The following is a 16,874-nucleotide window of genomic DNA, read 5'->3' as shown; positions in this document are numbered from 1 at the left end:
CCAGCTCTTAGTTCACATGCAACCTTTTTTTTTTTTTTTTTTTTTTTTTTTAAATTTCTTTTTACTTTTTATTTTAGTTTTTTTTCCCTTCTCTGCAGATGTCCAGGAAAAGTGAGGCATCTAGGCACCGATTTCAAAAGAAAATGGTGGTGTTTAACCTTTTTGAGAGTTTGTCCATTTGTCTTGATGCAAATAAAGTTGAGTGAGAAAAAAAAGAGGCTGGTCTATAAATACCGGTGCTAGTGGCAGCCATTTTGACTTGCACATGGTCTGATGAGCCACATGCTGGGTGAGTGGAGTTTGTTGAAGTTTCTTATGGTTGTTTGGTACATTTTAGGCTTTTTTTTTGCTGCACTTTTGTGTAAATGTGACAAATCTGTTCCTGGGGTTGGTGTACTAATACTGGGGAGTGCAACATGTGAGGCAGCTGTGCATGGCAGCCAATCAGCTTCTAATCTCAGCTTGTTCAATGAAGCTTTGACCATAAAAGCTGGAAGCTGATTGGTTCCTCGGCAGAGCTGCACCAGATGTTGCCCCCTGCAGTTGTAGTATAAACCCTCCATGTTCCTCATGTCTCTCTTCAGTTGGATCCCTATCACCTCTGTTATTGGAGGGGGGAACCTAGATTTGTATTCACACAAGCAAGTACTGATGATCAATGGGAAGCATACCCCCCACTTTTTTTTTTTCTTCATATGCTGATGGGCAGCATGTCCCCCTCCCCCCCTTTTTATTTCTGATGGGAAGCATGTCCCCACCACTCCCTTTTCATTGGTGATGGGAAGTATGTTGCCCCCCAGCCCTTTTTTATTTTATTTTATTTTTTCCTTAATGGTGATGGGAAGTATGTCGCCCCCCCAGCCCTCCCCCCCCCCCCCAATGGTGATGGGAAGCATGTCACTCATCTGTGACAAATGGGACACATACCCTCCCCCCATATCAGTGATAAATGGGAAACATGGGCCCCCCCCATAACAGTAATAAATGGGAAACATGCGCCGCCCCATAACAGTGATAAATGGGAAGCATGCCCCTCCCCCCCATAACAGTGATAAATGGGAAGCATATGCCCCCCCCCCATAACAGTGATAAATGGGAAGCATGCCCCCCCCCCTCTATTGATCATCAATGGGGAATGTTTTTAGTGGATAATTGTTGCATTTTAGTGCAGTGATAAGTGGGGCTTATTCCATGGAGAGTACAATGTGTAATATTAGTGATAGGGAAGGGCGCCCCCCCCCTTATCATTGCTGATGGGGAAGGCTGCCCCCCTCCTTATCATTGCTGATGGGGAAGGCTGCCCCCCTCCTTATCATTGCTGATGGGGAAGGCTGCCCCCCCCTCCTTATCATTGCTGATGGGGAAGGCTGCCCCCCCCTCCTTATCATTGCTGATGGGGAAGGCTGCCCCCCCCTCCTTATCATTGCTGATGGGGAAGGCTGCCCCCCCCTCCTTATCATTGCTGATGGGGAAGGCTGCCCCCCCCTCCTTATCATTGCTGATGGGGAAGGCTGCCCCCCCCCTCCTTATCATTGCTGATGGGGAAGGCTGCCCCCCCCCTCCTTATCATTGCTGATGGGGAAGGCTGCCCCCCCCCCTCCTTATCATTGCTGATGGGGAAGGCTGCCCCCCCTCCTTATCATTGCTGATGGGGAAGGCTGCCCCCCCTCCTTATCATTGCTGATGGGGAAGGCTGCCCCCCCCTCCTTATCATTGCTGATGGGGAAGGCTGCCCCCCCCCCTCCTTATCATTGCTGATGGGGAAGGCTGCCCCCCCCCCTCCTTATCATTGCTGATGGGGAAGGCTGCCCCCCCCCCTCCTTATCATTGCTGATGGGGAAGGCTGCCCCCCCCCCTCCTTATCATTGCTGATGGGGAAGGCTGCCCCCCCCCCTCCTTATCATTGCTGATGGGGAAGGCTGCCCCCCCCCCCCCCTCCTTATCATTGCTGATGGGGAAGGCTGCCCCCCCCCCTCCTTATCATTGCTGATGGGGAAGGCTGCCCCCCCCCCTCCTTATTGCTGATGGGGAAGGCTACCCCCCCCCTTATCATTGCTAATGGGGAATGCTGCCCCCCCCTCTCCTTATCATTGCTGATGGGGAAGGTTCCCCCCCCCCTCCTTATTGCTGATGGGGAAACCTGGCACCCCCTCCCTATCATTGCTGATGGGGAAGGCTGTCCCCCCTCCTTGTTACAGAATAAAAAAATGCAGCGCTACATAAATGGATCAGTTCCATAAAATAAGTTAAAATAACGGTCTGTGACAGATAAAACCGATGGATAAATATCTTCTATATTATAATATAATAGAACATGTAAAATGGGACAGTTCCCTAAAATAAAACACCGCTCTGTGACGAAGGTAAAACCAAATAGATTGATGTCTATATAGTGGATGTAAAACCAATAAATTAATATCTTCTATGGCACAGATAGTGAACTCCTATATAGAAACAGCAGCAAAAAGTTCATTTCAGGTGCTGGGTGGTGGTGGTGATGTATACATAGATTCTCAATTCGTCGTGGTTAGGTGGCTTGTGTGATGAGAAAAGACAAACATTGCACTGAGCAGATAGCGCGGGGGAATGCGCATGGAGTATGTAAGGCCACTCCTGGTACTCCGGATATGGAATACTGGAACACAGCGGTGTCATCTATGAAGTGGCCACTAGATGTCATCCATCTGAGAGATATCCAGGATCCAGGAATGTCACTCCCAGATACCAGGGGAGGGTTCTGCTATACACAGCTCCCAGCAGCAGCAAAATACCTTCAACAACCAGCTCCCAGGAACATAAAGAGCCCGTAGAAAAGGTCTCCAATAGTGTGATATCGTTTATTAAATGTGATAACAAGTGGAGATAACTTACATTGGTGGCTCAGCCATCAGGAAACAGCTGGCCTAGCAGTACATGTACAAAAAAAACGCAGTGTAATGGCACTTCCCTGACGCTTATCGTGTTCATATACATCAGAGGGATTCCCACCGATGATGTATATGAACACGATACACGTCAGGGAAGTGCCATTACGCTGCGTTTTTTTTGTCCATGTACTGCTAGGCCAGCTGTTTCCTGATGGCTGAGCCACCAATGTAAGTTATCTCCACTTGTTATCACATTTAATAAACGATATCACACTATTGGAGACCTTTTCTACGGGCTCTTTATGTTCCTGGGAGCTGGTTGTTGAAGGTATTTTGCTGCTGCTGGGAGCTGTGTATAGCAGAAACCTCCCCTGGTAGCTGGGAGTGACATTCCTGGATCCTGGATATATCAGATGGATGACATCTAGTGGCCACTTCATAGATGACACCGCTGTGTTCCAGTATTCCATATCCGGAGTACCAGGAGCGGCCTTACATACTCCATGCACATTCCCCCGCGCTATCTGGTTAGTGCAATGTTTGTCTTTTCTCATCACACAAGCCACCTAACCACAACGAATTGAGAATCTATGTATACATCACCACCACCACCCAGCACCTTAAATGAACTTTTTGCTGCTGTTTCTATATATGTGTTCACTATCTGTGCCATAGAAGATATTAATCTATTAGATGTGTTCACTATCTGTGCCATAGAAGATATTAATTTATTGGTTTTACATCCACCATACAGACATCAATCTATTTGGTTTTACCTTCGTCACAGAGCGGTATTTTATTTTAGGGAACTGTTCTATTATATTATAATATAGAAGATATTTATCCATTGATTTTATCTGTCACAGACCGGTATTTTAACTTATTTTATGGAACTGCTCCATTTATGTAGCGCTGAATTTTTTATTCTATAACATTTTACTGCAGAGGTTCTCGAGGTACCTTAATGCTAGCAGCTACTATATGCTCTACACCCAGCGCTCAATTTTACACATTTTAAATTCTGCCCCCCCCCTCCTTATCATTGCTGATGGGGAAGGCTGCCCCCCCTCCTCATCATTGCTGATGGGGAAGGCTGCCCCCCCTCCTCCTTATCATTGCTGATGGGGAAGGCTGCCCCCCCTCCTCCTTATCATTGCTGATGGGGAAGGCTGCCCCCCCTCCTCCTTATCATTGCTGATGGGGAAGGCTGCCCCCCCCTCCTCCTTATCATTGCTGATGGGGAAGGCTGCCCCCCTCCTCCTTATCATTGCTGATGGGGAAGGCTGCCCCCCCCTCCTCCTTATCATTGCTGATGGGGAAGGCTGCCCCCCCCTCCTCCTTATCATTGCTGATGGGGAAGGCTGCCCCCCCTCCTCCTTATCATTGCTGATGGGGAAGGCTGCCCCCCCTCCTCCTTATCATTGCTGATGGGGAAGGCTGCCCCCCCTCCTCCTTATCATTGCTGATGGGGAAGGCTGCCCCCCCTCCTCCTTATCATTGCTGATGGGGAAGGCTGCCCCCCCCTCCTTATCATTGCTGATGGGGAAGGCTGCCCCCCCCCCCTCCTTATCATTGCTGATGGGGAAGGATGCCCCTCCTCTTATCATTGCTGATGGGGAAGGATGCCCTTCCTCTTATCGCTGACTGGGAAGCCTGGCTCCCCCCCCCCCCTTATCATTGCTGAGTGGGAAGGCCGCCCCCCCCTCCTTATTGCTGACTGGGAGGCCTGGCTCCCCCCCTTATCATTGCTGATGGGGAAGGATGCCCCCCCTCCCTATCATTGCTGATGATGTTTGGTTGTCTTGCTGATAATCTGTAACACTGCAGCTGACCATAGATGAATCAAGTTTCATCAGGTTCAGTAGAGATCATGCGAGATTCGATCCGTCTTTGGACGGCCTGGTTGTACTGCAGTAGATCCATCAAACTACTATAGTACAACCAGCCCGTCAGATTTCTCTCATGAGAGCACTGCTGGTAGCTGTAGCCACCCACAGTGATCATTTGTGTTCTATCAGCAGGGAAGGCTCCCAACCTTCCCTGATGGCTGAAGACCATACTGCTGTGGGAGGGATTCTCCCATCAACATTGACTGTGCTGATGTGGCAATCGAGCGATTTTCTTTCCTTTCATCCATGGTGGAGGAATAGAAAATTTGTATAATCTATGGCTTGTGTAAGAGTAACTAAACCAGGACAAGTATGCATAGAGACTTCTAACTTGGACCTTAATAAATCTGCCTATTCAGGGGTACGTGACATGGAACACACCTAAACCAGGGGTTAGGAATAATAGCCAGACAGCAGCATTTTATGTTAGCAATGAGAACCTCTACATCATGACATGTTTAAATTGTGTTGTTTAACCCAAAATTAAGATTTCATTCTACTTGGGGTAAGTAGGCATTATGCTATTGTAAGTTTTCTTTAATGCGTCTAGACGGAAGCCATGATCTCTCCAAGCAACATGGGAAACCATGAATACACCGATCAAGATGGAAACCCTTTTCTGCTCCTGCAGCATTAGTGGATGGTAGGTACCTAATATAAAAAGCTCAGAATGATAGTCTATTACTTGCAAAAGGTATTGCCAGAGTTATGAGCTTTTATTATAACTCATGGCATGGATTAGCCACACAGTTTTGTGGACCCAAAAATGAATTTAACCCAAAATTAAGAATTCATTATACTTGGGGTAAGTAGGCATTATGCTATTGTAAGTTTTCCTTAATGCGTCTAGACGGAAACCATGATCTCTCCAAGGAACATGGGAAGCCATGATCTCTCCAAGGAACATGGGAAGCCATGATCTCTCCAAGGAACATGGGAAGCCATGATCTCTCCAAGGAACATGGGAAGCCATGATCTCTCCAAGGAACATGGGAAGCCATGATCTCTCCAAGCAACATGGAGAAACCATGAATATACCGATCAAGATGGAAACCCTTTTCTGCTCCTGCAGCATTGGTGGATGGTAGGTACCTAATATAAAATGCTCAGAATGATAGTCTATTACTTGCAAAATGTATAGCCAGAGTTATGAGCTTTTATCATAACTCATGACTTGGGTTAGCCACACACTTTTGTGGACCCAAAATTAAATTTACTAAATGTATTCCCAAATAAGTAGAGTCTATAGCTTGCTGAATATCAACAGATTGAGTTATGAGCTTTTATCACAACTCATGACTTGTGTTAGCCACAATGTTTTGTGGACCCAAAATTAAATTTATTAAATGTATTACCAAATAAGTAGTCTATAGCTTGCCAAATATCAACAGATTGAGTTATGAGCTGTTATCATAACTCATGACTTGGGTTAGCCACACACTTTTGTGGACCCAAAATTTAAATTTACTAAATGTTTTGCCAAATAAGTAGAGTCTATAGCTTGCAAAATATCACCAGAGTTATGAAATGTTATCATAACTCTTTAACTCCTTAACTCCTGGGATTGGAGAGTCTTTCTGGTTCAGTCTGAAGCCTCTAGCTGAGAAGGAGCTCCTGGATTGTAGGCTGAGTCTTTCCAAAGCTTTGAAGGATCAGGGCCACGTAATACAGGCGCTCGGTGCGTCTCTTCAGCCCACAACTTGTGCTTACCCTGCAGGTTAACGGTTTCAAGGAGTTCTCTCTCAGCAGAATACAGGGATGGAAGGCTAAGCAAGGATTTCACTCTGATCCCTCTTGGGAAAGTCTACGGAGAGGGCCCCCACTCTCTGGAAGTAAAGGGTCTACTGTTGTAGGACATTCTTAACTTTCCGTTGTGAGCTATGATTGGGCGTCTGGACCAATTGCAAAGCTGCTATGTAGCAGCGGGCTTGGAGACTGAGTCAATCTGAGACTTTGCTGGATTAGGGAGGAGTGCCCACTCCTCTGAGAAGGCTGGGGCTGGATATGATTCAGTCTCCATTCCCACTGCCTCAGTGCAGCCTCACAGTTGGTCCAAACGCTCAATTATGGCTTATGATGGAAATGGGAGGATTGTCCTAGAACTGTTCATCCTTTCTTCCTGGGAATACAGAGAGTTGATTTTGGAATGGTTCTGAGTTTTTCTTGATTAGCGTATGAGGGCACCATACTAGAGTCAACAAACGCTTCGGCCAAGCCAAAATCAACAATCTCTATTCCTGGGTCAGACTTCTGGTACTACGTCAGAATCCTTATCCCCTTGGGGACAAGGTCAGACATGTGCCGCTCCCACTTCAAATAGGTTCACACCTCCCTCAACAATTCCATTACTCCTAAAAGCCAAATGTAGCAACGTCTGTTCTACAATGCCAGTTATTCATTTTGGATACTGGATTTAAACATAAAATAATCAGCAAAACGCCCTTACCACTGCCCCACGAACCCCCCCCCCCCCCCTTTTTAATTAAGACCCAATGCACATAGCCATCCCTTGCTGCTCATTTGCTGGAGCAGCATTTAGATAGGACCCCCCAAGCCCACTGTAGCATTGTTTGTATACAATGCTGGTAATTCCCCATTGGCTGCTCATTTATGCCCACCTTGGAGCAGTGTAGAATGCGATTTGCAAATGATTTCCCATTGATTGCAGGCTCTTTGTGGTCCCAACAGAGCAGCATTCATATGCATCGCACATAGCCATTGTCTCCTTGACTGGAGCAATGATCTGAAATGCCCATCATGTGAATTGAAGTCCACTTGAGCATTGTCTGTATACAATGCCAGTAATGCCCCTCCACTGCTCATTTATGCCCACCCTGGAGCGGTGTAGAATGCATTGCTAATGATTTCCCTTTGCGCATATGCTCTTTGTGTTCCCAACAGAGCACTGTTCATACGCAATGCCCATAGCGACGCACTCATTGACTTGAGTGGGGTTTTCTATGAAATGATATGTTGCGCAATCAAGCCCAACGTAGCATTGTTTGTCTACGATGCCAGTAATTCCCCTTCACTGCTCATTTATGCCCACCTTGGAGCAGTGTAGAATGCATTGCAAATGATTTCCCATTGGTTGCAGGCTCTTTGTGGTCCCAACAGAGCAGCATTCATATGCATCGCACATAGCCATTGTCTCCTTGACTGGAGCCATGATCTGAAATGCTGATGATGTGTTGTGATTTGAAGTCCACTTTAGCATTGTTTGTATACAATGCCAGTAATTCCCCTCCACTGCTCATTTATATCCACCCTGGAGCAGTGTAGAATGCATTGCAAATGATTTCCCTTTGCGCATATGCTCTTTGTGTTCCCAACAGAGTACTCTTCATACGCAATGCCCATAGTAGATCACTCATTGACTTGAGTGGGGTTTTCTATAAAATGCAAATGATGAAATGTGCAGTCAAGCCCACCGTAGCATTGTTTGTCTACAATGCCAGTAATTCCCCTTCACTGCTCATTTATGCCCACCTTGGAGCAGTGTAGAATGCATTGCAAATGATTTCCCGTTGGTTGCAGGCTCTTTGTGGTCCCAACAGAGCAGCATTCAGACGCAATGCTCATAGCCATCCCTTGCTGCTCATTTGCCGGAGCAGCATTTAGATAAAACCTCCCAAGCCCACTGTAGCATTGTTTGTTTATTTGTATACAATGCTGGTAATTCCCCATTGGCTGCTCATTTATGCCCACCTTGGAGCAGTGTAGAATGCGATTGCAAATGATTTCCCATTGATTGCAGGCTCTTTGTGGTCCCAACAGAGCAGCGTTCATATGCATCGCACATAGCCATGGTCTCCTTGACTGGAGCAATGATCTGAAATGCCAATGATGTGAATTGAAGTCCACTTTAGCATTGTCTGTATACAATGCCAGTAAATCTCCTTTGCTGCTCTTTTATGCCCACCTTGGAGCAGTGTAGAATGCATTGCAAATGATTTCCCTTTGTGCATATGCTCTTTGTGATCCCAACAGAGCACTCTTCATACGCAATGCCCATAGTGACGCACTCATTGACTTGAGTGGGGTTTTCTATAAAATGCAAATGATATGTTGTGCAATCAAGCCCACCGTAGCATTGTTTGTCTACAATGCCAGTAATTCCCCTTCACTGCTCATTTTTGCCCACCTGGAGCAGTGTAGAATGCATTGCAAATGATTTCCCGTTGGTTACAGGCTCTTTGTGGTCCCAACAGAGCAGCATTCAAACGCAATGCACATAGCCATCCCTTGCTGCTCATTTGCTGGAGCAGCATTTAGATAGGACCCCCCAAGCCCACTGTAGCATTGTTTGTATACAATGCTGGTAATTCCCCATTGACTGCTCATTTATGCCCACCTTGGAGCAGTGTAGAATGCGATTGCAAATGATTTCCCATTGATTGCAGGCTCTTTGTGGTCCCAACAGAGCAGCATTCATATGCATCGCACATAGCCATGGTCTCCTTGACTGGAGCGATGATCTGAAATGTGGATGATGTGTTGTGAATTGAAGTCCACTTTAGCATTGTCTGTATACAATGCCAGTAATTCCCCTTCACTGCTCATTTATGCCCACCCTGGAGCAGTGTAGAAGGCATTGCAAATGATTTCCCTTTGCGCATATGCTCTTTGTGGTCCCAACAGAGCAGCATTCAGACGCAATGCTCATAGCCATCCCTTGCTGCTCATTTGCTGGAGCAGCATTTAGATAGGACCCCCCGAGCCCACTGTAGCATTGTTTGTATACAATGCTGGTAATTCCCCATTGACTGCTCATTCATGCCCACCTTGGAGCAGTGTAGAATGCCATTGTAAATTATTTCCCATTAATTGTAGGTTCTCTGTGGTCCCAACAGAGCAGCATTCACGTGCCATGCTCATAATTTGGATGGTTGAGTCTTCTAAAGTAGTTTTTTATAACCGTAAAATACTTTCCCAGCTTATACAATATCAGATTTGTCTATTAAAATTTAGTCGATATAATTTTTTTAAAATTTGATAAATTATTGGGGCTTAATGCCCCTTGTCATCCCCTTGTGTTTTTTTTAAGTAGAACCTCTATCTCCTTTCAGATAAGTGGATGAGCAGCATGGCTGGGTTCTGGCAAGGCACTGCGATTTGATTTAAAACGTGGGAAATAGGCAAGTATCTAAATGAAACCTTTTTATTATTGAGATTTCCAGGGATAATGGGATGTAATTGGTTAATTGCCTTTTATTATGTATTTTGACATTTCTGCCTACAAGCTTAAGAAGATGGGCTCTTTTGGTTTAAAGTGTAAAGTCTGAAGGGTTTTTATCTTCATGCATCAAGATAAAAAATCCTTTTCTGTGCAGGATTCCCCCCAATCCAGTGATTCTAACTGGAGTCTATGCTATCCTGGGACTCCCTCTACTCATTGGCTGAGACAGCAGCAGGAGCCTTCAGCTCCCATTGCAGTCCATCACAGCCAGTGTGCAAATGAGAAGAGAGAGAGGGTGGGGCAGAGTCCATCTCCATGTGTGAATGGACACATGGAGCAATGGCTGGGGAGTGCACATGCTCGGGTACCTCCATAGCAAGCTTCTTTGCCATGGGGGCACGCGACAGGAGGGAGGGACTAAGCACCGGCAGGGGACCCAAGAAGAGGAGGATCTGGGCTGCCTTGTGTAAAATCCGCACACAGCAGGTATGACATGTTTGTTTTAAGAAAAATGAGCCCTCATTACAGGGGCCAATAAAGCCTTACCAGTAAATGACAAGCCCATGGTCTCTGGTGTCAGCTATAGGTGGGTATGCTCATGGACAGGGGCGGACTGACCATTTGGAAACTCTGGCACTGCCCGGGGTCTGTAGGGGGCCCCATGAGATGCCCCTGGTACCTTTTTTCAAAGGCTTTTTTGAGTTTGGGCAAGGACACGGGCCCCATGATCCCCTATTGCCCGGGGGCCCCATGAGTTGTCAGTCCGCCCCTGCTCATGGACACACTTTTTTTCTGAGGCTGAGTTTTGACACTGTGTATATCGTTTTGATCAACAGAGAATGCAAATGTGTCCAAGTCCAAGCCAGCGAACTGATAAAACATTGCTGTACATGCTGACTTGGAATGCTTTAAAATGTGTGTGGTGTGGTTGTTTTTTTTTTTTTTATAATGTATATAATTTTAATATCTTGTAATAATAATTATTACAAAGAATTAAACTTTGACTAGGATTTTTTTTTAGGCATCAAAAACACATCTAACAATTGATAATTGTTTTATTGAAACATACCGCTTCGGCCGATGAATTCTTTGTGTCCAATAACTGGCCCAATCTTTACTGTCAGACAAAATCACCTCACATGTTACAGGAGATCAGTCAAATGTTGACCTGATTATACATATGAAGACCAACATGTTTTATCACCTTCAAAATCTTCATCGGGGAAGAGCAGGTTGACCTGAAATAAGAATGCATGTAACAGTTTCCTTTCATATATCTATAAAATAATCACAAACGATATTCTTTGAAATGTATTCTGTCAGATTTAACCTCCACTTCCTCTGTTAAGTTTTGACGTCCTCAATCTTCAAACGTATAATTATGTCCAAATTTGACTATTTTGCAACATATGTGGGGTAGTATTAATTTGACAGTAATGATTGGACCAATTATGGCCACAAAGAATTATCAGTCAAAACTGTCTCTATGGACTTTCTTTGCCATTTTTCAATAAAATCATTTTTTATATATTTTTTTTTTTTATATATAAAAAGTCCTTATTTTTTTTTTTTTTTTTGTTTAATTCTTTAGCGGTAAATATAAAACAATAGAAGCTTTCCTTATGGTTTTCTCCTTCTAAAAATATCAATTGTCTGGCTGTCTTGCTGATAATCTGTAACATTAAAGCTGACCATAGATTAATCAAGTTTCATCAGGTTTAGTAGGGATCGTGCAAGATTCGATCCATCTTTGGATGGCCTGGTTGTACTGAAGTCGATCCATCAAACTTCTTTAGTACAACCAGCCTGTCAGATTTCTCTCATGAGAGCACTGCTGGTAGCTGTAGCCACCCACAGTGATCATTTGTGTTCTTTCGGCAGGGAAGGCTCCCAACACTCCCTGATGGCAAAGACCATACTGCTGTGGGAGGGATTCTCCCATCAACATTGACTGTGTTGATGTGGGAATCGAGCGATTTTCTTTCCTTTCATCCATGGTGGAGGAATAGAAAATTGTATAATCTATAACCAGAACAAGTATGCATAGAGACTTCTAACTTGGACCTTAATAAATCTGCCTATTCAGGGGTACGTGACTTGGAACACACCTAAACCAGGGGTTAGGAATAATAGCCAGACAGCAGCATTTTATGTTCGCAATGAGAACCTCTACATCATGACATGTTTAAATTGTGTTATTTAACCCAAAATTAAGATTTCATTATACTTGGGAGAAGTAGGCCTTATGCTATTGTAAATTTTGTTTTCTGTGTCTAGACGGAAGCCATGATCTCTCTAAGCAACATGGAGAAACCATGAATAACACCGATCAAGATGGAAACCCTTTTCTGCTCCTGCAGCATTGGTGGATGGTAGGTACCTAATATAAAAAGCTCAGAATGATAGTCTATTACTTGCAAAAGGTATCGCCAGAGTTATGAGCTTTTATTATAACTCATGGCATGGGTTAGCAACACAGTTTTGTGGACCCAAAAATGAATTTACTTGAATGCATTCCTAAGCTGAGTTATGAATGATAGTCTATAGCTTGCAAAATATCAACAGATTTGAGTTATGAGCTTTTATCATAATTCATGACTTGGGTTAGCCACAATGTTTTGTGGACCCAAAATTAAATTTACTAAATGTATTGCCAAATAATAAGTATAGTCTATAGTTTGCTGAATATCACCAGAGTTCTGAAATGTTATCATAACTCTTTAACTCCTGGGATTGGAGAGTCTTTCTGGTTCAGTCTGAAGTCTCTAGCTGAGAAGGAGCTCCTGGGTTGTAGGCTGAGACTTTCCTGAGCTTTGAAGGATCAGGGCCACGCAATACAGCTTCGTCAGGCGCTCAGTTAGTCTCTCCAGCCCACAACTTGGGCTTACCCTGCAGGTTACCGGTTTCAAGGAGTTCTCTTTCAGCAGACTACAGGGACGGAAGGCTAAGCAAGGATTTCACTCTGATCCCTCTTGGGAAAGTCTAAGGAGAGTGCCCCCACTCTCTGGAAGTAAAGGGTCTACTGTTGTAGGACATTCTTAACTTTCCGTTGTGAGCTATGGTTGGGCATCTGGACCAATTGCAAAGCTGCTATGTAGCAGCGGGCTTGGAGACTGAGTCAATCTGAGACTTTGCTGGATTAGGGAGGAGTGCCCACTCCTCTGAGAAGGCCGGGGCTGGATATGATTCAGTCTCCTTTCCCACTGCCTCATTGCAGCCTCACAGTTGGTCCAAACGCTCAATTATGGCTTATGATGGAAATGGGAGGATTGTCCTAGAACTGTTCATCCTTTCTTCCTGGGAATACAGAGAGTTGATTTTGGAATGGTTCTGAGTTTTTCTTGATTAGCGTATGAGGGCACCATACTAGAGTCAACAAACGCTTCGGCCAAGCCAAAATCAACAATCTCTATTCCTGGGTCAGACTTCTGGTACTACGTCAGAATCCTTATCCCCTTGGGGAAAAGGTCAGACGTGCCACTCCCACTTCAAATAGGTTCACACCTCCCTCAACAATTCCATTACTCCTAAAAGCCCAATGTAGCAATGTCTGTTCTACAATGCTAGTTCACTTTTGCTTCATAGTTTATGTTCAAATCCAGTATGCTATTCTGGGACTCCCTCTACTCATTGGCTGAGACAGCAGCAGGAGCCTTTGGCTCCCACTGCAGTCAATCACAGCCAGTGTGCAAATTAGAAGAGAGAGGGTGGGCAGAGTCCATCTCCGTGTGTGAATGGACACATGGAGCAATGACATGCTCTCGGGTGCCTCCATGGAAGGCTTCTTTGCCATGGGGGCACGTGACAGGAGGGAGGGACTAAGCTCCAGCAGGGGACCCAAGAAGAGGAGGATCTGGGCTGCTCTGTGCAAAATCCGCACACAGCAGGTAAGTATGACATGTCTGTTATTTTAAGAAAATTTATGCCTTAGAATAACTTTAAAGCGTGCAATGCAGTACCTGTATGTTTGTTTTTTTTTTTCTTCAAATCAGAATTGTTTTTAATCTCTTTTTTAAAGCTTTCTTAAGTCCAATAATGGACACTCTGGCTGGAGTGTTTGTTGCATTGTCTAGAACAGTCTTTCAACAAGAATGCCTTGGCCTTTTGTTTCACAAGCCATAGATTTTCATTTTGTAGCATTACAGCCTTGGACACCTTGAGGGCCAGCTGCTTGCATTCCAACAACCAATGATGTAATTGGCTGAGGAGGACATGGCACTTCATCCTTGTTTGTCTCCCCCCTTCAGCTTCAGGGTCATGTTTGCTGAGTGGAGAGAAAATGGAGAGAAACATTGTCATACTAGTCCGTACCAGTGCAAAGGTATAGTGTTTTGTAAGAATAAATCACCTCCAGTGTTGGCTGTCCTACGTGTATGGATGTTGCTGCATTATGAAAAACTATTTGTTTCATTCTTTACATTTGGAATAGGTTGCCTTAAGATGTGCAGAATTTTAAATTCTGGTCTGACTAATGGCAGGAATACACGGTAAGACCGATCAGTGTTTGTTCGTTGGTCGAAATCGTGGCCCATATTAACCAGTCGAAAAAAATTGTTCGTCAAGCAATACGTAGTGTTGATGTCTTCCATACAAGTGGAAGTGATGCAATGTGCGTGTGACCTTATAGCCACACCCTGCCGCCCAGAACCAGCATTATTCTTTGTGACTGGCGTTAGAACATATTAATAGATACTTTGCAGGCTCCGAAGTGGAGGCATCTTCGTACACCCCTTGTTTCTTCATGAACGTCCAGGTCATCTTCTGTTTCCGCTCATGCGTGATGGAGCTTGATAGATTTTTTTTTTTTTTCCTATATGACTGTCATACCACCGCATAGAAAATCGCTCGTTCGCATGTGAAATGACAACTTTTTTTAGTTCACAATATCATTACCAGTTATAACATCCTGGGTTGATAATTTGTTTAACAAAATTTTTCATACGATTTTCTTACCGTATATTCCTGCCATTAGGGTTTTGTACAGCTTCAGAGTATTGCCTTTATAGGGAAATCTGTTCATAGAATTAGCATTCGGTCTGACAGTTGAAGAATGGTTGGTTGCTTCCATCCATCAGTCTTCCAACCTTTTTCTATTGCTTCCCTGACATTCTCTGTATGAGTACTTAGAATCAACCATGACCCATTTTTTTTTTTTTTTAGAAATATCCAAGAAGGTAGAAATTGTTTTTAAGAATTACTGGGCAGCCTCAAGTCCTGTACACATGGCCTGAATATCAGCTGGTATTGGCCAGTTCAATAGAAACCGTATGACATTCGGCCTGTGTGTACACCCGCCTATGAAAATCCAGCCAAACAGGCGTGCCAGAAAACTCCACATCCAATCAGTGTTGGCAGCCAATGGCAAGTGTGTTGGGGTGGGGGGTACTCCCCCTGTTAGAACACAAAAGCTCAGCAGAAGAGCAGCTCATTAGTACAGATAAATGAGAATTCCAATAAATATCAGTAATCTGGATAAAGGTGAATCTTGTTATCCCCGTAGGAAACAAATAGTCCGGTGACGTGCAGGGTATAGTAAAAATGCACACTCACCAGACGCATTATGTTAATATGTAGTAATCAGCCAGAGGTCCCCTCTACGGTAGGGTGGAATACAACCTGGGATGGATAACCCTCTGGAGCCTGGGGTGGTAAGAAGTCAGCCTACTACTGGGATAACAAGATTCACATTTATCTGGATTACTGATATTTATTGGAACTCTCATTTTTTCTTTTTTTACATTTGTTTGGACATTCTTAATTTCTTTGATTATCCACCATGACATCATATTTCTCCGGATAATTAGTACTTTATTTGGGATATATATATATATATATATATATATATATATATATATATATATTTATTTTTATTTTTATTCCGGATCATCAGTAATGTATATCTAGCATTTTATATATCCGTGAGATTATACAGTTATTTATGCCTATCCATTTTAGCGCTGCACATATATATATTTGTAATTTTAGAAGGTATACGGTTTACTTTTTAGTGTACTAGCTGCTATTATTAAGCGCTCGCTGAGTCCCACTTTTACTGAGCTCATTAGTACAGCAAGCTCCTCCTGAGCGCTTCAGTTTTTTTTTTTTTTTTTTTTCAGCAGCTGGGTTGAATGACAGACTGGTGTGTGCCCAGCATCACAACTCCACAGTCCTCTTCTAAACATCACAAAAGCAGGGAGAGCATGTAAACATTTTAAGTATAAAGCACCTAAAAAGGTTTTTCAATTTTTAAAAATGTACTTTAAGTTATGCTATGTTGATGGGAACATGTAACGAATAAGTAGGTGTTGTCCCAATTTGGCTGCAAAAGTTGAAATTCAGTTTCCATACTATGCTTGCAAATGTGTCATCTCTAATCCTATCCCTCTCCTCTTTTTAGCTGCTCGACTGAACTAGCAGTGTTGAAGTGTGAGCAAGGTCAAGGTGAACTACAATCATCCCAACGACATTATCTTCATCAATTTGCCCGATTTCCTTCACAATTTTGTTCTGTGATGAGCATCAAGCCGAAGCCACTTTGTGATCACTTCATGACTGTTCTCTACCATTGTCTCGAATATGTAATACAAATGATTGTTCAATAAAATGTTGACATATTTTTTAACCAAAGTAATGTCTTGCCATCTTTTTTTAATCTATGTTTTTAAACTAGATATAATGGTCAGTTTGCTTGTATTTGGATTAAATGGTCTCTGAATTCAAGTAGAATATAATAAATGGAGCCTATAGAGATGTCGGCTTGTCTGTATGGACTGATGGTCCTACTATTTGACTTGGATTCAGAGGGCCTTCCCTGCTACTTATTACACTTATGCCAGAGGGGTATCCATCCTGGTTAGCAAATCCCTGCCCTGTGTGCTTGAGACCATTCATACTGACCCACAAGGGAAATATGTTTTGATGATTTTCACGCTATGGGGT

General features: G+C 43.9%; 2 long non-coding RNA genes across 2 annotated transcripts; both read left to right on the top strand.

Annotated features, from left to right (window-relative positions):
• Window positions 1-5,313: 5,313 nt before the first annotated feature.
• Window positions 5,314-9,887, top strand: LOC149456348 (uncharacterized). Its single transcript, XR_016313899.1, has 3 exons — window positions 5,314-5,399; window positions 5,607-5,840; window positions 9,826-9,887. It is a non-coding gene; the product is annotated as an uncharacterized LOC149456348 (long non-coding RNA).
• Window positions 9,888-12,212: 2,325 nt separating this feature from the next.
• On the top strand, window positions 12,213-16,562 carry LOC149456347 (uncharacterized). Its single transcript, XR_016313898.1, has 3 exons — window positions 12,213-12,307; window positions 14,183-14,256; window positions 16,333-16,562. It is a non-coding gene; the product is annotated as an uncharacterized LOC149456347 (long non-coding RNA).
• Window positions 16,563-16,874: the final 312 nt, after the last annotated feature.

This window comes from Staurois parvus, unplaced genomic scaffold (genome assembly GCF_062004578.1).
Source record: "Staurois parvus isolate SC_StPar_1 unplaced genomic scaffold, SC_StPar_1.0 ptg000363l, whole genome shotgun sequence".
NCBI classification, from domain to species: Eukaryota; Metazoa; Chordata; class Amphibia; order Anura; family Ranidae; genus Staurois; species Staurois parvus.
This window is presented reverse-complemented; position numbering and strand designations above follow the sequence as displayed.